The following is a 22,409-nucleotide window of genomic DNA, read 5'->3' on the forward strand; positions in this document are numbered from 1 at the left end:
ATATATATATACATATATATATATATATTTCTTCTTCTTCTTCTTCTTCTTCTTCTTCTTCTTCTTCTTCTTCTTCTTCTTCTTCTTCTTCTTCTTCTTCTTCTTCTTCTTTCTTCTTCCCTTTTCTTAAACTCCAAAGACTCTCATTACTGCATTTTGTACTGAAGCTCAAAGGACAGAGGACAGACATTAGCAAACTTGCTTTGCCCAGTTTAAAAGCCGATACAGTAATAAATTGAAGTCTAATAGCTCTGGTCAGGCTGTCTTTCCCCCTCAACCAATTGATTTAAATGGCAGTAATTTGGCCAGCGAGGCTAGTCCTGTTTAAATTAAACCCATTAATATAATAGCACAAGTCCTGAATGAAATCCATCTGCAGAAAAGGCTCCACTGGTCAGTAGTTTCATAACTGCCAGGGGATGTCTTGAAACACCCACAGCCATATAAACAGGAATTACAGATTGCAGGCAGGACCCTGAAAAGCGAGAGAGGGAGAGAGACAGAGACAGAGAATGTGGGATATAAACAAAATAGTGTGAGTGCACACATTCAAAACAAGTGAGAAACCGACCTGAAGTTTTCAAGGGAAATGACCTTGGTTATTAGTAACAGTGAAAGGTTAATTGTATTAATAACAACAGTGTCCCTGCAGGGGGGAAAGGTCCTCAGCACCCTTCTTCCCTTCCTCACTAAAAATGTCTCACTAGGGAGGCGTTTTTCTTCTTGAACTGTTCTGCCTGGACCTGATGGCCCAAAAGGCCAGAAATAATTTCTTCAATGCGGCGACATGGCCCCAAAGAACAAAAATCAGTTCTTCTAAGCAGAGAATGTGATCTTCTAAGCTGAAGGTACATGTGTGCATGTCGTGCGAGGTTGGCCTTCGAGACAGTGTCCCTGCCACGTCTGCGTTCAGTTCCGAGGCAGGTGACATGAAGGTGGTCCCATGAGTGTGACCTGACTTGGGAGTCAGGAACGCAGCTGCCGAGTTCACCACTGAGTCTGAGTCCGTGGTGAAACCTGAGCAAATTGTCTCCCATCTGTTCAAAGGGAAAAGATGCTTCCTAAACAGACCAGGGAGAGCTTGAACCAGGGAGCTATGGAATCATGGAGACTTCAGCATGCGTGCGCATTTGAAGGTGACAGTAAAATAATGCCACACATGTTCACAGGTGGCCGATGAAAGTTTAATTGCTTTACGGGCACACTTGGAAGGCAACACTTTGGAAGCCAGTGGGAGATGGCACAGGATTGTCAGCAGCAGGACTAGGGGTTGGGGACTGGGAACTCCAGGTTCTAGTCTGTCTGTCATTTATCAGCTAGGAGTCATAGGCAAACACCTCAGTCTGAGTTTGCTTTCTCATTTAAAAGAAGTGTGTGTGGGGGGGTACTTGTTCTGTATTCCTTATAGATTGTTGCTGCAATCAAATGAGAGAGCGCATGGAAAAGTATTCGGTAATCTCTAAAACCTTAAATACTGTTAAGACAGTAGTAGTCGTCATAGTGACATTATTAGGTTTATTAACAAGGTGCTCACTTATGACCATATTAAATTATAAGGGAACTTGCATGGATTCATGCCATCTTCATTGGATGCTCACTGTCTTTGGGACGCAGTGATAGGGTGTCACACACGCGAGCTCACTCCTCAGGCAGTCAAGTGAGGTAAACATCATTATCCTTCATTTTATAGGTGAGGACACCTACGTTTAGAGCATTTGGATCACGGCTCACTGTTATTTCAATAACAAGTAGTGGAGATAGAATTTGAATCTAATTCTTCTACATTCAATTTTAATGTTCTATGAGGACATGTGGTATTCCCATCCATCAGAATTACCACCCTATATTTTTTACTCAACGATTTGTGCTCAATTTAGCCCAGTGGATCACAATCCAGAAGGCACCTTAAAATCACAAATATACTTGTTTGTTCATTTGTTTGTTTTTAATAATGATATTCAGGGCCCACCCCAGAGTTTCTGATATGAGAGCTATATTAGGCTCAGGATGAGAAACACTGGCTTAGCCTATCAGGAAAGGAAGCATCAGAATGAGTATCTCACCGCTCCTTCCAAGCTTTGTGTGTTGTTCTGCGTGACTAAAACACACACACATATAGACACACACTCACACACAAGCACACAGAGTTTACAAACAAGGAAAAAAACTACAGATTGCTGGGACTGCTTCCATAACTCAGTCTTTCAACGGCAAAACAACAGGGTAACTGTAGACCTTCCCTACAAATGCCTTCCTTCCCTTAGGCACTGCTCAGCAAAGAAGACAATATTGCTTATCCTCTCAATGTGGATAACATGAGGCTATACCACAAAGCAGAAAGGTCTAGCCTCTGCGTGACAGACCTTCACAACCACCGTGCTCAGGTGTGTTGTACAAGTGGTGGTGGGCAGGGCATTGAACAGGTGAGTGGCTAGCAGCAATGGCAGAGGGCACACCGGTCTCCATGTGAAGCTGATTTGGGGGCAATTTTTCTTTTTCTTTCTTTCTTTTTTTTTTTGCCGCCTCTTCTTTCATGGAGTGATAAACACAGCTCCTATTTACCTGGTTAGCACCAGGCATCTCCCGGGGTTATTAGGGCAGAATTGATCCTTCTTTGAGAAGTATCAGCCAAAGAACACCAGAAATCTAAAGGGGTGCTGAATCCCTCAGATTTATAGTACACAGCATACAGATTCTAGGATGTAGGCAGAACACAGAGTTTTAATCCATATTTCACTTGTAACAAAATAGGAGATAGGTGACTTGCTCACAGTCATAGAGTTAAACTACATTACAGTTGGGGCATGTTCATTCTTTTTTTTTTTTTTTAAGAGTTTTTATTTATTCATTTGACAGAGAGAGAGAGCAAAAGTACAAGCAGGGGCAGGGGAAGGTCAGAGGGAGAGGGAGAAGCAGACTTCCTGCTAAGCAGGGAGCCCGATATGGGGTTCAATCCCAGGACCCTGGGATCATGACCTGAGCCAAAGGCAGACGCTTAACCAACTGAGCCACCCAGGCGCCCCAAAGGGGACGTGTTCATTCTTAAACAAGACTTAACTGAGTGCCTTCTATATCCCAAGCCGTGTTCCCAGTCCTGGGAAATCTGCTCTCAGGGAACTCACATTTTTGTTGGGGAAAGACAACAAGGCAATAATATACAAATGTATAATATGCAAAGGGTGCAAAGCGCTCTGAAGAAAATTAGCAGGGTCTGGAGACGCAGGATGATGACCGATGGCAGGGATGTCCTTTCTGATGAGGTAGCATTTGAGCAGGCCTGAATGAAGTGAGGGAGGTAGCTTGGGGAATAGCCTTTTATTTATTTATTTATTTATTTATTTATTTATTTATTTATTATTTTTAAAGATTTTATTTATTTATTTGCCAGAGAGAGGGAGGAAGAGTACAAGCAGGGGGAGTGGCAGGCAGAGGGAGAAGCAGACTCCCTGCTAAGCAAGGAGCCCGATGTGGGACTTGATCCCAGGACCCTGAGATCATGACCTGAGCCGAAGGCAGATGCTTAACGACTGAGCCACCCAGGCACCCCTCAAATTTAGTTTCTTAATCTAAGGCTTGTATTCTTTCAATTATTTAGTCTAGGCATAGGGGTGCCCTATATCCTGGCACATAGTGTCTCCTCATTTTCTCAATCTGTGTCCATAATCTGGGTATATAAGCCTGTCTCCCAAGGGGACAGACAGGAGAGCACACCCCTCTCCCCACCTATGAAGGTTTCCTCGGAGGGAAAAAGGATGCAGGAAAATAACTCACATGGCGTGGAATGGTCATGGATCAGTAGGGCAAAGAACCATTTTGCTCCCCGCTGCCTCTCTTCTCTGCCCCCAGTTATATGCAGCTCATTATAAAACAGAAGATTTCGCTTCCTTTTATGAGCTTTTCTCATGGGTAGATTGGTTTGCTATGGAGCCAGTACGGGGGTTCAAAAGCCACAGAAAGCCTTACTTCACGGCCAAGCCTTGCCCACTGCAACCTGGGCTCTGCCATTTGAGGAGTCATGCAAATGCCATCTAAATAGCGGTGGAAATACAGAAAGTTTCACAATGCTTTTGGGTCAGTTCCCACTGCCCACAGACCACCATCTCCATCAAAGAAGCCTCCTTGTTTTGGGAACTGCCGCCCTCCTCCATTTTTTCACTCCCCGACCACAACCACCACTTAAGCCAAAATGCTAGGAAATGCAGACTATGTGGGATGAGTGTAAACTAGCAAAGATGTAGTTGGATTATAGGTCAACTTTCCCTTTCCAATGAACAGAAATATTGAGACATGCTTTCTTTAAATGTTTGTTGTGCCCGACCTTGAATATCTAATATCAGGGTTAGAATCAATATTTGTAAATATTTGCTTAGAAAACCATGCTTACCAATAGAGGTGAGTCTCTAAATGCCTGCCAATAAATGGTAGCTTAAGAGTCTTGCTCAATTCACTATTGCGTGGGAATTTTGAAATATAACCTACAGGTTTGGTCTTGGAGTACAGAGGGACACACTATCCTTTCACTAGGTACTTTCCTTTGCTTGGAGAAGCTTGCAAAATTGTTGGGTACACAGTATCCAGTTTTTAAGAACTCATCTGTTAAAATAAGTCATCCCAAAAAGATAGACTGTAACTTATTTCACAGGGTTTTCGCAGTTTAAAACTGTATCTCCTGTATCACAGCCTTCATGAGAAATTGATCAGGAAGAAATTGACTGGGAAGAACGTTCCTAGATTTGCAAACCTTTGCCCTAGCCTATCACACTCTGCAATTTCAGCCACCATTTAAGCCTATAGCCCCCGAGTCACTCAGCCAGGCTTCTCCTTTTCCTGCACTTCCTCAAGGTATGTTTGTTATTCCACGGCATGTGCAGAAGGCTGGCTTCATCATTTTCCCCAGTTCACAGTACATGCTAATGACCTGTGCACGTGGTCTCCTTGTTGCCTTTCTTACTTCCTTTCCTCTCACCTACAGCCCACACACCCTTTGTCTTCCCTTCCTCGTTAGGCAACCATTCTCATTAGCGTAACACACATCATTGTGCCTGAGCGTATTTTTGTAAAAGATGTACTGTTTTCTGCAAACAGTTTATGTAAATAATATCCGGTATATTACAACCTCTTTCCTTTTTTAACTCAGCACCATGTTTTTTAAATTATTATTTTAAGTTATTATTTTACAATTACTATTTTTTAGAGCAGTTTCAGGTTACCGAAAAATTGAATGGCAAGTCCAGAGTTCCCATATACTCCTTTTCCATCCTTCTACTTGTGCTTACAAGATTCTCCCATTATTAACAACTTATATTAGGGTGGTACATTTTTTATAACTAATAAGCCACCATCGATACATTATTATTAACTAAAGCCAATAGTTTACAGTAGGGTTGGCTCTTGCCGTTGTACCTTCTGTGGGTTTTGACAAATGTATAATGATATGTATCCATCATTATAATATACAGAGTAGTTTCACTGCCTTAAAAAATCTCTGCTCTGTCATCCCTCCGCGCCCCCTAACCCCTGGCAACCACTGATGTTTTTATTGTCTCCATGGTTTTATCATTTCCAGAATATCATATACTCGAAATCATACAGTACATGGCCTTTCATATTGGTTTCTTTCACTTAGCATATGCATTTCGGTTTCCTCCATGTCTTGTCATGGCCCGAGAGCTCATTTGGAACCGAGTAATATTCCATTGTCTGCATACACCCCAGTTTGTTTATCCATTCTCCTATTGGAAGACATTGGTTAATTCCAAGTTTTGGCATTTATGAATAAAGCTGCTATCAACATTCACGTGCAGGCTTTTATGTGGACCTTGTATTTTTAAGATCCATCCATGTTGTTATTTGTGCAGTCAATGTACAAACATAAATCTGGCTATCCCGTTCTCTATAGTCCTCTGTGTACTCTGTTGTGTGTCCCACCACATCTCATTATCCTCTCTTCCAACGATGGGCATCCATAGCGCTTCCAAGTCTCTGTTACCATGACTAAGTTGCCATGATCACCTCCATATCTCCTCTGGTCCTGTGTAAGAATGTCTTTGTCATATATACTTGGGAACAGAATGTCTACCTGGATCTGTATAGACTTAATTTGACTAGGTAGTATCAGGTTGCTCTCCAGAATGGAGGAAACAGTCAATTTTCCCCCAGCTGGGCATGAAAATCCCAAGATCCACACATCTTCACAAATACCTGGTGTTGGCCAGCTGAATTGTATCGTTTTTATACCCATCACTGCATTCTGGTGGGTATAAAAAGATATCTCATTGCTCCTCAATTTGCATTTCTCTGATTACTGGTTTGAATTCATTAAACTTTGAGCTCCCTCTTCTCAAAATTGCACATTTATGTCCCCTTAAAGTCTATCTTCTCTCTACATAAAATGTCCTTAAGGTCATTAGATAAGCCCATGCTCTCTGGCATGTATCCCTCTCTGGGAGCACACCATTGCTTTTCTCTCACTACACATAGTGGATCTTTTCACATTTTTCCAATGCCCAGGTGCTCCACACCAAGAAGTTGAATGCTAAGTGTGCTCTGATATGCCAGACCCAAGTTACTCAAATCCTGTTGTGGGGAAAATGCACAGAAAGGGCACACAGAGTTTTGTACATTATAGCATCCATTTTATAGAAAGAGGGTTTTTCATGGTTACAGGAGAATATATACTGAATTCTCATTAATTAGAAATGACAAGCTCAGCAAGAGTTTCAAAAAGAAACTAATTTGCCAATGGATTATGTATAGGTGCCTTGTTGAATGAAAACTGAAGTCTATTACATTGCGCACCAACATGTGTAATATTTATGCCTTGTTTGAGGGTCTTGTTTGCAGAGTAAATACACATTTAGTTTTACCTAGCTGCTTAGTTATTAATATGGCTGAAGAAATGAAAAGAATTATTGTCTGATGTTTTTTACTATTCACTATTCTGTTAAAAACTAGATTAATTTAGTGAGATTATACATGTCACTTACTGATACTGTCATTTTTGTTGTATGCACTTTTTACTGTAAGGATTTTTTTTTTCCCGAAGACCTTCTTTTTTTGAAAATGGGAATTCAAGTATTCTCAAACTCAGTTTCTGGCATGAATTAACGGAGGATCGCTCCCCACTTTAAAAGTGAGGGGAAGGACTTTTTTTTGTTTTTGTTTTTGTTTTTAAATAGAGACAGTCCCAGGTCATTGCCTGGGGCAGAGATGTGATCTTGCAGTCTACAAGACTCTTGTATAAAAGAAATGTCTAAAGGTCTGCTTGGTGCAGTTGGGATGTGTCTTTCAGTGTCTCCTTTGAGTTTCCTCTTCCTATTTCTGGTCTGTTCCTGAGGTACTGTTTATATCCTCCAGAAGTTTTTCTTTTCAAAAACTTAAACAAGCTGTGGAGTCCCCTAGCAGGGGATCTTAAATGCATGTTGAGTAAGGAAATAAGTGAATGTGGTGAAGATTTAAGGGTTGATTTCCTTTCTCCAGGAAGATCTGATTTTTAATAGAGGTATCTTGAAAAAATGAAACATACAAAGTTTGAAAATCCAAAGCCATTAACTCTGAAAGAGGGTTCTGGGGTAAGGAGAGGTTAATGGGGGATATTTTGAGTAAGGAGAGTTAGCCAGACACCATCCAATGACACCTCATAGGCAGGTACCAAAGTTACTCACTCACAGTTCAATTTTATTCCACTTGGAAAAGTCATCAAGACCTCCCGCGTCCGGGCTTCCGGGCTTGGCCTGAGACAGTTACATAAATACCCATCTTCACAGTTTAATAAGGAAAATAGAAACATTGACATAATATGATACAGTTTGAGAGGTTTTGTTCATGAAGTGTGCACAGTGAAGCCAGAAGTAGGAAATAACTCGTCCTGGGAAAATCCAGGAGGCTTTCGAGAAGTGGCATTTGAATCCTATTCTCTAGATCTTAGAGAATGAGGAATTCAGCAAGTGACTGGTAATGAAAAGAATGGGAGATTAAAATTACCATAGACCAATCTTAATATTATAGATCACCAAGAGAGACATAAATGACCTGACAAATACCCTAAAGCCACATGCTTTGGGACATTTTGCTAAAATAGGTCAAGATATGATGGGGACATACCATTCAACCATACCAACTCCTCTTACATTTGTATCACCTTTTTCAAGGGCAGAGTCTTTTCTCTTTTCATTCTTAGATTGCCTTGGTATATGCCTGTGTTGTGACAATCAAGGTTGATTGTCTTGGATTAGTTATACTGTTGAGTTTAATTTTCCTTTTGAGCTGTTAACCATTCCAAATGTGCTTGAGTCTGTGATTAGTTTTGCTGCAGAGATTTTCTGTTTGGGGACGTGGGTAGCTTTTCAACCCTGCTTTTCTCTCAGCATTATGCAGATTTAATAAGAACTCTGGTTATAGGGAATTTGGGGAGACAAAGAGATGTTAAACCAATATTATGTTTGTATTTATTAACCTCTGAGCATATTCTGAGCAATGAAGGAGGAATGGCTGCTACCCCAAGGGGTCAGAGTTAACAAAGAAATGACCAAGTAGGTTTCATTATAAAGCCTGGCTTTTCCCCTTATGCCCTCCCACCGGTTTAGTCTTCTGGAAGGAACGGTGGCGGCCAATAGGGAAAGGCCACTCCCTGCCTTCTGTGACTTATCTGAGATGGCTATACCATTTCATCATGCTCTGGAATAAATGAATACTGCCTGCCAAGTACTTGTTGCCATTTCCACAGCAGGTGAGAGTTCCGATTACTGGGTTCTAAAAAAAAAAAGCGCTTTGGGCGAGGGCACAATGGCTTTCTATATATTTATTGCAAGTACAGTGATGTGCATCTGAAGAGAATCTTAAGAAAACATTAAGACAGAAGGGGAGGTATTTAAGCATGGTAGTCAGGAAAGCCGGCTTCTAGTCTTGGGTAGATGATGGGCTTTTAGAGTGGACCTCCCAACACCTCAGCTCTCTTGTCTGTAACATGAGGGTGGACTCGATGACTTCTCAGACCTTTACCTTTTTGTGAAACCTCACGTGACAGTTCGATGTAAACTGTGTTGTGCAATCTGAGTTTTTGAGAATGGGGGTGGAATTCTCATCTGTGATATTATTATTTACCCCATATATCTCCACCCCTTCTTTCTTGCTAACAAAAAACGCTACTGTTTAGTTTTTGGAGGGAGTGGGGTTAGCATTGCATCCAGCATTCAGAGAGCGGATCACTTTCCCAATATCATTTTTGCAAGGGGGTTTGGCCACATGACACACTTCTGGCCCAAGGATCCTAAGAAGACATTTGCTGGGAGCTCTAAGAAGACTTTTACTTCTCCTGATAAAATTAATGACCATTCTTCTTCCTACCTGGAATGAGGGCAGGAACTGTAGTAGTTGTCTCATGATTATGAGGTAAAATCATGTTGTACTGGACTTCTGAGCAGCACATATCTCCAGAACTATTATACAACATGAGTAAAGTCACCCTTACTTGTTTTAAGTCATTATAGGTTTCTTTTCTGTTACTTGCAACACTGTCCCTTCCTTTTGGGCCTTGAAGGCCAGTATATGAATCCTAGTAAGGTGAAATTAGCCTCTTCAGGATGGAACTAGTCATTTAAAAGGCTAAATGTTTAGATTTTAATCCTGCTCTGTAATCTCTAAAGTAGCTGTTCTTTTAAATATGTATGGAAAAAGTCACGCTATTTCAAACTATCTATGCCATACCCCTATAGATTGTATGGCCAAGATAACTTGAAACAGAGGCTGGGATAGAGGGATGCCCGGGGCAAAATGTGATATAGAAAAGTTACCTAACTCAAGCCAATGCATTTCTTCTTTGTCTACTTCACTCTTTTCTTTTATTCTACCCTGCTCCTTTCTTATATCTTGTATTACAAAGGCCTGAATGATTACCTTGCTGGCAATGAAATAACAGAAACTTCTCAACAAGTTAGGGAAGAAGAGGAAGAAACTGAGAAAGTGAAGCTGGGATCTCTTTTTGGCAGGCAGAGGAGGGGGCAAGGTTGCAAAGTCTTGCGTCCATAATTTTTGTTCTACACTTTGAATAAGACTGTATATAATTGTCCTGGGAAGGCCGCTGTCTTTATTAAAGGGTGAATTGGACAGGTCTCCTACTTTATTCAGTCCCTTGCTACTCAATACCCCTGTTTCTACCTATGTTCTTCATCCAGAGCATTGCATCCAGGTTCATATCAAATTCTGGGATGACCTACTTTTAATTCTTTGAGTTGCTGGGATAGCAAAGCTGTGACCCTGACAATGGGAGTCCGATCAATGAACAATCCCAATTCTTTCAAATACATCAAATCTCTTTTCCTCTATTACAAAAGAGAAAAATTCTTGTTGCCCAAAACTTTGAGATGATATGTCTCTTCCCCTAGGCATATTTACTGTTGACCTCAGATAGGTGAATTTTACTTTAATATGGCTTTTAAGAAAGGAATATGAAGCTCAGAATAGCAAAAGCCCATTTGAAATAGTTGCAGGGATTGAGAACATAGGATATTGGGAATGTTGGAAGTAAATTCTTTTTTTCTGAAATTTTCAAAACACTTTCTGGATCAGCAGTCCTCCTTCCCCCCTTGACAAGAAATTCTATGGTTCATAGGAACACACTGGTTTAATAAAATTGGCCTTCTTCCTTCTACTAAAAGTTTACCTGCGAGAGCCCCGAACATAATAAAATCAGATTATGAAGGCAATCATATTTACTTGTAATAAATCAAATCTTGCAGACATCAGTTAAGTCTCCCTACTGCACTGGGACAATATCATGCGTGCATACATCAATACCTGAGGTGTCAGAAATATATTTCATAAGTTCAGAAAAATTGCACATACACTTGCAGCCCCATTATGAGTAGTGAATTTGTAATGTGAACATTATGATGTATAAAGTGGCTTTGTTCCTACATTTAATAAGCACCACATGTCAAGCCCACAAACATAATGGAATTTGCTGGTGATTTCTTACCATTAAATGTAGGTTATTGTTTTCAGGGAAAAAAAAAAAGAGAACTTTTCCATGCTTTGCTAACATTATCCATTTCTAAGCATATGACCTCCTTCAATATAGTAGCAGCCTCTTTAAATTAGTAAATAAATAAATAAAACCAGACCTACCACTGTGACATTAAATTAGGTTGAACTAAAATAACTGTTGGCCCCAGCCTTTGTCTAGAATTAGCTGCTATGAAAATCTATGCCTTTCCTTTTCAAAAACATCTTTTAAAATTATAGCAGCCCCAAAACGCACTGTCTTCTATAGAAAGGTCCCAGTATAATACAGCATTTTCAGGATGGATTCATTGAAATTTTATGGCTTTTTCCTCCGACCCAATACTTCATGTTGCTAGCTTATTTATAAAGGGTTATAAAATGGAGTTTGAGTTTAAAGAGTTAGTAAATTTTATAGAGGTGGTTTGGGAGGGTTGGCATGTGTGTGTATTTGTTTTGTTTTAAGTATCTTTTAAAAGTTTGGTAGGTTTATTATAAGAATGGGTCTATGCCCCTCTTTTAAGAATCTCTGAGGAAGTGGTGATAAAAATAAATAAGCAGACTCTCCTTTCTTTCATTTGTTTTCTCAAAAAAAAAAAAAATCTTCTCTCAACAATCTGTGTCTGTGAGCTCTTACTGCATTAGTATATTAACTTGTGTTCTCTTAGTGGAGGGGGTAATGGTTAGAGAAGTTTGAAAGATAAGAAGGGGCGGCAGTAAAATTGACAAACTTGTATGGATCCGACGTTGGACGCAGGAGACAAGTGCATTTCAGACGTGCCTGGTGACACTGGAAATGTGGGTTCTACTGGGCAATAGTAACATCGATCAGCCAAGGTCACTGCTTTATACTGTCTCAAGCGGTGGCATCTGGAAAGATTTCAGACTCCCCATGAGCTTCTTCTTCATTCTTTTCCACTCTGTTCCACACCTTTCCATCTGTTCTCTCCTTTTCCAGTCCTTTCTTTTCCATTCCTCATCATTTTTATTAGAGTACATCCTAGTTGCCTTGGCTATTTTAAGCATTTGGTAAATGAAATGTTTGATGAAGTCTATTGTCATGGGGCTTACAGCATAAGGCGAGAAGACAGGGACAGCACACCAAGGAGTCACTGATAATAGAAGATTCTAACACTTTGGAGCGCCTGGGTGGCTTGGTTGGTTAAGCATCAGACTCTTGATTTCAGATCAGGTCATAGTCTCAGGGTCGTGAGACTGAGCCCCACGCGGGACTAGGCACTCAGTGGGGAGTCTGCTTGGGATTCTCTCTCCCTCTCCCCGCTCCCAACTGTTGCACACACACACTCTCTCTCTCAAATAAATAAATTTTTTTAAAGAAGATTCTAGTACATGTTCACACGAGTGGTACTGACAACAGTTGTGATTTATGAGAGGAGAGAGAGCACTGAACTGAGTGGTGGTCTTGAGTGCGGGTTGTGAAGAGGGGTGGGTTTTGTATTTGTGGAGAATATAGACAGAAGGAAGAAAAGGCCTGAGAATATACTTTCACTTTCTGGGAGGAAGGCAATTCATTACTGTTTAATTTTGCTCTTTAAATTCTGCCCAAAGAAATTTCAAGGACCTCTCTAGAAAAAGTTCACCATGTTTACTTATCACACAGTATTTTCAAATGGAACATTTTCTCCCTTTTGTTGTCTTAGAAATAAGCATTTCCATTCCCAACTGCTCTCAAGGATGCTACTTCAAAACCACCCACTCTGGGTCTCTGAAATAGGTTGGTATTTAAAGACTCCCATGTCTTATTGTTCATAAGTCTTAGGTTGGACCCATACAGTAGAAAAGCAAAGTTCAGTGCTGTGAGGAACTGAAAACACCCATTTTGTTGCTCTCAAAGTTCAGGAAAAAGGCAGAAAAGAAGAAAGAGGAGACGCAGAAAGAAGAAAAGAAGGAGGGGGAGAAAAGCCAACATTGCTTTATCACTTATTATATGTCCAGCTTTGTGCCAAGTTCCTCACATCTATTTCTTCCTTTCAACCTCACAGTGACCCTTTGAGGAAGCCATTAAGGTTATCCCTTATACTTATGAGCCGGGAATACAATAGAGAGAGAGATTAAGAAATTTTCCCAAAGTTCCACACTGCGAAGGGGCAGAACTATGTTTGAAACTCGAGTCCATCTGTTCCAAAGCATGTGTGATTATCCATTGCATTTCCCCCCCTGCTAATAAGACTGTCAAGAAACTTAAAAAAAAAAAAATAAGACTATCAAGAAAGGCAACTGTCTGATATTTTTGTTTGTTTCCAAATTTACCTGATTAAACTGAAAACTAAAACCCTCAAGATCTCAAGGCTTGGACTTGATGGTCCTTTCCTTATAAAGGACTTCAAGTCCTTTCCTTATAGTTGATGGCACAAAGGCAAATTAAACTGGTGGGCCTAATGTTCAGTTATCCGGTTAAAACTTTTTGGGTGACTGATGTCATTGCTTTTGATTAGTGGTAAAGATTTAAACATCATTAGCAGGTAAAATGTCTTTCCCATGTCTGAGTTGGGAGGGTGTGGCATATATGCTTGGGAACAATACATTTCCATTATTTTAAGATATCCCGGATGTGATGCTTTGTGGAGGCAGCCCTGTGGACTTCAAGCTCCGGTATCAGAAGCAAGGACAACCGCCTTACAAAGACGACCTCATCAGCTTCCCTAATGGTTCAAGATCTAGCGCGGCAACAAATCCCCAGTGGTTCTGCTTCTCTGATTGGGCCCTAACTGCTGGGCAGGAAAGAAATTAGTTTAAAAAGGACCACAAAGCTCCAAGCACCGTTGCACAGTAGTTAAAGGTAACAAGGAGAGGAACACTTCTATGATGTTGACAAACAGAATAAATCTGAATCTTAATCAGCAAACAAAACTGATAGCTTATAACGAAAGTTCTTCATTTCCTGTAACCCAGACTGTGCTATTAACTTCGGTAGTTTGTTGATGCTGCCTTTGTTAGCGAAACACATTACTGACCACTGCCTGCATTTTCACTGTTTAAAAGCAATGATTTTTATTTTCACCAGGTCACCAAACAAGCCCTAAACAACTGATGCTCTTTCAACAAAGTTGAATTCAAATTCAGGGGCTGTGTCCCTTGTATTGCTGTATACAACATAATTATCATTTCTTGGTATTATAACTTTCTTTGGAAAAAAAAGTAAAACTAAATATTTGGCAGTATTGCTTCATTAAAACCCTACCAGAGTCCTCGTGAGTTAAGAGAGAGCACAATTAATTATCACTGCTTTCAACACAATCTGGGTCCAGCAGCTGGTCAGCAGGAAAGCTAGGAACAGCACTCTGGTGGCTGTTCAAATCCCCACGATAATGGGTTATTTCCTCATGGAAATAGCAAATTTCCAATTAAAGTTGTAGAGTTCCGGGGATTTTTTATTAAAATTACTAAAATCAGGGACGCCTGGGTGGCTCAGTCCGTTGGGCGTCTGCCTTCGGCTCAGGTCATGATCCCGGGGTCCTGGGGTCAAGTCCCGCGTCGGGCTCCCTGCTCAGCAGGGAGCCTGCTTCTCCTCCTCCCTCTGCTGCCTGTCTGCCTGCTTGTGCTCTCTCTCTCCCTCTCTCTCTCTCTGTCAAATAAATCAATAAAATCTTCTTTAAAAAAATTTAAAATAACTAAAATCAGATTCCAAATTGTTTGGGATCTCAGCAGAGGAAAACTTATTCATTATGAAACCATACAACCTAACGAAAAGGAAACATGTTCAAGTTAATTTTCTCCATGAATGCCAGCATTTACATATCTCAAAATTTGCCTTTGGATTATCAGCATGATATTTTTATACAGCAAGGTAGCATCCTGTAAATTATCATTTGCTTTTGTTTAATTTTCTCTTTTGAAGACTTCCATCAGATATCCAGAAAGCAACCTGAGACTCAGCCATTTGAAATGCATTTTATAAGTAGGCTTGGCAAAACTAAGATTTAGTGGTCATCCTTTAAACGCTGCTTTTTGGTCTTTAATCAGGCCATCAGTTCAGCTATAAACTCTTATACGTATCTCAGCCCATCCCCCAAGTAGATCTGTGATTTAATATCTTTTCCAAGGTAGAACGCAAGAACAAATCTAATCAGCACAAGTTCACGGTGTCTAATGGTTTTAAGCTTGGTGCGGGTGTTGCTTCTTCACTTGATACCATATAACTTATTTATATTAGTATGGAGAACTTTGCTATAGAATATTCATCATTTTGTCAAATCCCACTTCCCCTCTTTATCCTGTTCTGCAAGCTGCAACCAATATAATTACCTCGTACATCCATTTAAGCACATGACAAGTCTCTTGTCTTTAAAGAGGATCCTATGTAAAAGGTGATTTTATAAAAATAGCCTGTAATGTTTCAGTTGTCTTTTTCTAAAATATTAAGATGGAGGAAGGCGGGGGAAGTAAAAGAAGCTATTTCTTCCAGAGATATTTGAGAGAGTAACAATTAGTTATTGGATTATTGTAACTCCCTAGTGAAAATTAACTTGTTTTCTCGGGTAGTCAAAATAGTGAGCTTAAAGCTGCTGTGGGGGAGGGGGAGAGATGACATAATTATGGTTGTTAAGAATAAAATATTTCTAGTTTAGAGAATCAGACATTTTTGCAGAGAAAGTTAAGTGGGAAATGATCTCATGTCCTTTTGTTGTGTTGCTCTGTCCATGAAAGGAGGACCTGTGGATGCATCAGAGAGCTGCTGGGAACAAAATCAGTCCCTTACCTCTTGAGGGAAGAAAGAGAGAGGAGAGGCGGAGAGAACAGGAGAAAAAGCAATCCAAGAAGGATTCATGTACCAATATACCAACAAGTCCTAAAGAGACAGCGCTTTACTTCTGTGAATCATCAAGCTGTAGTGCTTGCAACCAAGTCATTAGTGACTTTATTCAACAAAGCAATTCACAGAGTAGCTGGATCAGGCAAAACTGCCAATAGAGCATAAGACGGAATAAGACCTACTGGTCTACTAGTAAACGAAGGATTTAAAACCCAAACTAGATGCGGCATACTATTTGAAGAGAGTTAAATTTGGGGTGCTGATATTTCTTTTCATTACATCCTGCACTCTGTATTTTTTAAGACTTGTTATACAAAGTAGTAACTAAAATATTTAGTAAAATATATTTACTTTAACAGAAGGGCAAGATCGCCAGAATCATTGGGGTGGGAGAAAACAAGTTAATTAGCTTTCAGGAAGCCCGCCTCTTGGTTCTAACTCTGCCATCAGATTTTTATCTTTTTCACCTTGGGTGATTACTTAAAAGGCTCTTATCTCTAGACCTGTAAAACAGAGAATTTGGGGGAGCACCTGGGTGGCTCAGTTGGTTAAGCATCTGACTCTTGACTTGAGACTCTTGATTCCAGCTCAGGTCATGATCTCAGGGCTGTGAAATCGAGCCCCTAGTCGGGCTCTGTGCTTAGTGGGGAGTCCGCTTGAGATTCTCCCTCTCTCCCTCTACCCTCCCTTGCCCTCATACTCTCTCTCTCTCTCTTTCTCTGTCTCTCTAAAATAAATAAATACCTCTTAAAAAAATAAAACTGAGAGTTTGGGGTAGACCAGTATTTTTCAGACTTGGTTTTCAGCCATAAAACTGTTCGAGCAGAACTCTTACCTGGAAATGCAGAGTGCGAACCTGCAGCTACTACTCTGCTTGAAGCTGAGATGGGCATGATAGCCTTCCATGCTCCCTCCACACCCTGATGTCAGACAGTGTGGGGCAGCCTTCACTAGAACTGCAAGCTCGGGAAGTTAACCACCTGTTTTTGGAATGATCAAACATTGCTCCTTCCTGGAGCCCTTGGTGTGCTTTTTTCTCTTCCCAAATCAGTCTGAAATTACTGAAATAAGACCAGTAGGTCTTATTCCGTCTTATGCTCTATTGGAGGTTTTGCCTGATCCAGCTACTCTGTGAATTGCTTTGTTGAATAAAGTCACTAATGACTTGGTTGCAAGCACTACAGCTTGATGATTCACAGAAGTAAAGCGCTGTCTCTTTAGGACTTGTTGGTATATTGGTACATGAATCCTTCTTGGATTGCTTTTTCTCCTGTTCTCTCCGCCTCTCCTCTCTCTTTCTTCCCTCAAGAGGTAAGGGACTGATTTTGTTCCCAGCAGCTCTCTGACTGATGCATTGATTTAAGGTGACCTGATTTGGAGACCTGCCATATATAATTATCCTGGTTCTCTTCTCCTCTGGTTTCTCACTTCAGTCATATTTTGAATTTCTCTTATCATTGGCTCTCTCCAATTATTATTAAAACTGTCTCCTATGTCACATTAACATAGCAGTTCCCCTTTGCTAATCTATTTTCTCAGGGAATTCTGTGATTTGGATTACAATTCCATGGCCTGGAAGAACTCTTCTCTCAACAATTTACATCAACTTGCCACTACTCATTAATACCCTAAAATGTTCAGGCTCCCCTCCATTCTGAGCATATGCTGATGTTTTACAATGTCAAATGCTTTATATATAGTTGTGTTAAAGCTCTGTTTATGAAATGAAATAATTAATGATGAATTCATTTAGTCATAGTGGTTTTAATTTATGTTTCAACTAGAACAACCTATTTGTTTCTCTTGAGGTTGCCATTATTTCATTCACTACCAGTTGGGGATTAAATAGAATTATAATAGTACTTTGCAAGTATATATGAATCACAGATTTATGTCTTTAATTTATTTTTTGAATCAGAGAATACATGAGCATGGTTTTATGTCTTGAAGCTTTACAAGGCTCATAACAAAAATCAGCATTTCTAGTTCTGTTTCTCCCTATTCCTGATTCTTATCTTGGCATGTTAATCCCTTAACATCTTCTTCTAGCATTTGCCATCAGACTTCTAAATTTTTTTATTTTTAATTTTGTTTTAGATATTCCCTACTGACCATTGACCAACCCCTCTAAAGCCACCACCATGAAAGAACATATCCATTCCTGACAAACTCCTAATGCAGTTACATCAAAATTCACATAAATCAGTAGTCCATGCTTACATTGTTATGGCTCTGTGTTATATATAGTTGAACTGTACAAAGCACGATGGTTATATTTCTAGGTACACTTTTTGTTTTTCCTAGAGTTAGTAATTGCCTTGCTCTTTCATTTTTTCTGTCATCTAAGTACTTTTTATTTACAAATTCTGTTGAGAAGTGTAATTCTTCACTTAACGTATCCCCCAAACATCAGGTAATTTGTTAGTTTTATTTTTTCATTTGGAATATATCCATCTATATGCTCCAATTTGATCATTTTGTTCTCTTACCCTGGTACACAGCCATAGTTCTAGGATTTTATGCCATTGGCTTGTGTTTTGGGTTTTACCTCATTGTCTTGTGGTGTACCTTCTGTTTCCTGAATCAAATGCTTTCCTCTTCCTTGATTTGTTACCTCATTTTGGTGTAGCACATTCTCTAGTGGATTTCTAATAAATGGTGCATAGGAACTACATTTCTTAATAATTTGCATATCTGAAAATGTCTTTTTGTACCCTTACATTTGGTTGATAGTTTGACTGCACAAGGATTGTAGGCTGAAAACCATTTTCCCTCAAAATTTCAGTTATTTAATCATTGTCTTCCAGCTTTCAACTGTGCTTTTGAGAAATCTAATGTCATATTGATTCCTAATCTTTTGTGACGTTTTATTTTTCTCCTCTTTGAACATATTTGGTATCTTCTCTTTAGCCATAGCATTCTGAAAATTTACAATAATATACTGAATGAATGGCCACTTCTTCAACCAGAAAGCAAAACAAAATAAAACAAACAAACAAAAGAGATGGGAGAGGAGAAATCTGAGAACTTACAGTCTTTGGTTTTGGAATTTTTAAGTAGGAGTATTTTTTATTTAATCATTTCTTCCCATCTGCTTTTTTGTTTGTTTTCTCCTTCTGAAAATTCTGTTATTTAGATTTTGAACCTGCTGCACATCCTTTCATTAACTTATATTTTATCTCTCCTCTCCCATCTCTTTTCTTTGTTTGTTTTATTTTGTTTTCCTTTCTGGTTGAAGAAGTAACCCAGAAATCACCTTATCTTCCATAAGTCTTAATGAATTTTTTATTTATCCTATCTATATTTAATTTCAATAGTTCTTTTTTTTATTTTCCGAGTGTTCCTTTAAAAAAAACTAGTATTCTTTTTTTATTACGGTAATAGCTTCTCTTATCTCTCTAAAGATAATAATAATATTTTATAACATAATTTTCTCTTCTACTATTAGTGTCATGAATCCTCAGAGTTCCCGTTTAGTCTTTGTTTGTTTTAATCCTGTGTTTCTGATAGAGGCCTTCCTCAAATCTCTGATGATCCTTAGCTCTCCCATTTATATTTGAGACACTAAAGCGTTGAGTAGAAGCTCTATGTCCGTGATTAGGACTTGTCAGGTAATCCAACAGAAACTATTTGTTTAATTGAAAGATTTCCAAGTGTTCTTTCATTTTCCTCTGAGAAGAATCTGACAGTCTTCTGCCTGGGGGTATAAGCTAGGATGCCAATATTCTCTGTGCCTAGTGGGGGAAAGGGGCTGGTAATGTCACTGTTCTCTTTGTAACATTCACTGAGTCTCCTGTTTTCAGCTGTGCCCAATATCCTGAAATACCCAATCATGTGGTCTTTTTGCTGGGGTGGAGGAGGGATAGATGCCTGGCTGTGTGGGGTTAGGAGAGGGAATTTAGACTGGATTGGCTATATAATTTGGAGGGCCCAATTAAAAAAAATGAAAATGTCTAGTCACTTCTTCAAAAATTATTAAGAATTTCACAAAGGCAATAGCACAGCATGAAACCATGTGGGAGACTTCTAAGTGTAGGACCGTGTGCAAGTGCACAAGCTGCATGCCCGTGAAGCCATCCCTGGGTTTAGGGGCTTAACTGCTTCTTACATGAATTTCAAACTAATTTCCCTATTTATAGCCCTACCTGCATCCCCATTCTTCAAGAGGCACCTAGTGCCTCCAATGCCTGGGTTTCCCAGGCTCCTTGGCACAAAAGAGCTTGCTTCTTGGGTTTCATCTCCTCTCCTAAGGCTCCTTCTCCATAGCACTTGGTTTCTGTGTTGCTTTGAGCTTGCAAAATTGTATTGATGTTGTCCTCTTCTCTTGTTGTGTTTGTCTTTATAGGTTTCTGTGTTCTTTTCACAAATGTATTTCTTTTTTTTTGTCATTGGAAGTACTCAGTAAATATTATTTGGGGAAAAAGTTGAAATAAATGCTTGTCTTGTATCTGCCATGTTTAATAGGAAATCTGAAATTTAGTTTTATATTTCTCAAGAAACCATTTCCCCTCTACTCCAATAATTTTTTTTGGATAGATTTATACTTTCTGAAAGTAAGGATCAGAGTTTTTATTAGATTAATGAATTATTTTTTTAAATAATTTTAATAGAAAAAGTTAATTTTAGAAAGCAGTAATGAATAAGGTAATAAATTTAATAATAACTTCTCACTTATTTTGGTCATTAAACTAAGTTAGTTTTTGGGATGTACCCTCTATATTAAAGTACCTATATTACCTAATCATTCAACATTTAATGAATATTTACCGAATATTTCCAATGGGCCAGGTACTGCTCTGAATGTTTGATTATATTACCTAGCTATAAAATATAACTATAATTGGTAGTCTTAGAACTGGGAGGGGTCTTGAAGAAAATCAAGTTCAATTTCCTTATTTTAAATAGGAAGACAACGAAGTCTGGAGAGATGACGAAATTATGAACGGCTTTAAGAAGTTGTTAGTTGCCTTGCACCAGTAAATTGATGATATATAGAACTGGTTTCTTAAGTGTTTTGAAAGATAAAGCACAACTTAAAACATTAAAGTATAGATGGCATACATCTTATGTGTTATAAATACTCTGGTGTGGTGAAGTATATGAAATGTACAGAGCTCTCTGACATTTTGAACATTTAAAAAAGCAAATCATTTTAAAAGACTAAGACTTAGTAGAAAAATTATAATTCACCCTATACAAATGAACTAAATAAAGGCTGTTCACCAAAATGCCAAGAATATTGGCCTTAGGGAAGGGTGCACCATTGGCAGCACCTCCTAATGTAACTCACTTGGGGCAGCAGGAGTACCCTAAATGTCACCTTGGTCGGGGGTCTGGGAAAGAGTTAAGCAAGAGAAAGACCAGTAAGGAATGAGAGCCAGTTCACTACTAATGAGGGCTAGGGGCTTTTGGAGCAGCACCACCAGCACAAGATCCTTAGATTTGTGGTGACCCCGGTGGCTGTGGTTCCGTTGCAGCACCTTTCAATGGGGTGGCCTCGGTAGGAAAAAGCTGGAAATTGGCTTTCAGTTTGACTTTCATCAATGCCTTCTTGCTAATAGATAAAATGTTTCTAAAAGGAAAAAATTAGGAATCATAGAGTCTCTTGAAAGCAAAAAGCAAGTAATAATTTTCAGAATCATTTGCCATCCTTTTGTATTGGTTGCCCCACTCAACAATGACAATCAAATGGCTGAATTTATTTAATATCTCTGATGCACCAAGAACTGTACTGAATGTTTCTCCTACATTGTTCTACTTGAATTTTATGGTAACAGTCCTGCAATGTAAGTGTTTATAGATGTAGGAGTTAAAGCTCAAATAGATTAAAAAAAAAAAAAAAAACTTGTCCAAAATCAAAGTGTAAGCAAGAGAGATTTTGAGCCCACTTTTCTCATACTCCAAAGTCCATATTCCAACCAAACATGTAGAGACCATGCTTAAGACACAACCAACTAGGTTATTTTGTTGTGTATTTGCTCATGATTTCTTTTTGTTAGTTATGTTAACAACGAATTGATTACCTGGTTATGGAAAAGAATGGGCTGAAGAAATTAATATTATTAATAAAGATGGTTATAGCAAGCAGTGCTATATGAAAACTATTGCAAACTCTATGTAAAGCAGAGCGCTCTGATTCCAGGGGCTTCTGACTTCTGACAGCAGATCATCAAATATGATATGATGAATCCTTAAGGTAAATATAGCATATAATGAGAACCAAATCACAGATCACTCTTAATCTTTTCTGCTCGTTAGTTTGTCCTCCCCAAAACTAAATTAAACCAAAATAAAACATAACTACTAAACAAACATAAATAAATAAAACATAACTACTAAAACACTGAATATGCATTTTACGACTACTATGTTTATTCAGATGTGTATAAAATTTTAGAAGATTAAAAACATCTTGCTTCTCAGTGGAAACCTCCGACAAGAAAACTCTGCCCTTCAAACAAGCAGCAGTTGCAAAATAGATCAAGAAAACTACTAAAATATAAGATAGTCACTGATGGGAAGTAAGGAGAAAATTGAGTATGAACTGGTTTTTCTTTCCTTTCTTTTTTCTTTTAATTCTCCAAAAAGATATTCCCCTGTTTAGAAAAATTTAAAAGTTATGAGAGAACCTAATCTG

The sequence above is a fragment of the Callorhinus ursinus genome, unplaced genomic scaffold (assembly GCF_003265705.2).
Source record: "Callorhinus ursinus isolate GAN/ISIS: 27379988/994484 unplaced genomic scaffold, GSC_fseal_2.0 scaffold28, whole genome shotgun sequence".
NCBI classification, from domain to species: domain Eukaryota; kingdom Metazoa; phylum Chordata; class Mammalia; order Carnivora; family Otariidae; genus Callorhinus; species Callorhinus ursinus.